The sequence below is a fragment of the Otolemur garnettii genome, unplaced genomic scaffold (genome assembly GCF_000181295.1).
Source record: "Otolemur garnettii isolate 467f Iridium unplaced genomic scaffold, OtoGar3 scaffold00323, whole genome shotgun sequence".
Taxonomy (NCBI): Eukaryota; Metazoa; Chordata; class Mammalia; order Primates; family Galagidae; genus Otolemur; species Otolemur garnettii.
This window is the reverse complement of record NW_003852718.1, coordinates 391,215-392,089: the sequence shown is the minus strand read 5'-3', so window position 1 is coordinate 392,089 and position 875 is coordinate 391,215.

Below are 875 nucleotides of genomic sequence, written 5' to 3'. Positions count from 1 at the left end.
TGGTGCTTACTCCTGGCAGCTTGAAGAATCTTTTCTTTTGTCTTGACTTTGGACAGGTTCACTACAATGTGTCTTGGGAGAAGCTCGGTTAGAGTTGAGGCAAGTTGGGGTCCAATATCCCTCTGAAAGGAATGTGTCAGAATCTTTGGTGATAATTGGGAAATTTTCATTTATCATATTCTCAAGTATGGCTTCCATTCCCCTAGGGCATTCTTCTTCCCCTTCTGGGATACCTATAACTCATATGTTTGAATGCTTCATAAAGTCCCATAATTCTGTCAGTGAACATTCTGCTTTCTTTCTCTTCTTTTCTGCCTCTTTAATTATCTGAGTTATCTCAAGAGCTTTGTCCTCTACCTCTGAGATTCTTTCTTCTGTATGGTCTAATCTGTTGTTGATACTTTCTATTATACCTTTTTTTTTTCAGTAGTGAGAAGGTATTATATCTTTAAGTTCCCTAATTGCTTCAGTTCCTTTAGCTCTGTATCCTTTCTATATTCTTCATATTGTTCATCTCTTATTTGATTCTGTTTTTGGATTTCCTTTTGGTTATTTTCCACTTTATCAGCAGTTTCATTGTTTCCATCATCTGTATTCTAAATTCCTTTTCTGTCATTTCTAACATTTTCCTTATAGGTAGAAACCTCTGCAGTAGCTATCTCACGGTCCCTTGGCGGGGGTTGCTCTGGACTGGTTTTTCATGTTACCAGGATTTTTCTGCTGATTCTTCCTCATGAGTGTTTTCTATTTTATCTGTTTCCTTGCCCTAATTTTCTTGTCACTTCCTCTTGCTCTTTAAGTTACTGTGCCTCTGGACTAGGGTTTTGATGAGTCCTTTTGGTATAGGACCAGAAGGATGAGAAGATTGAAGAGCA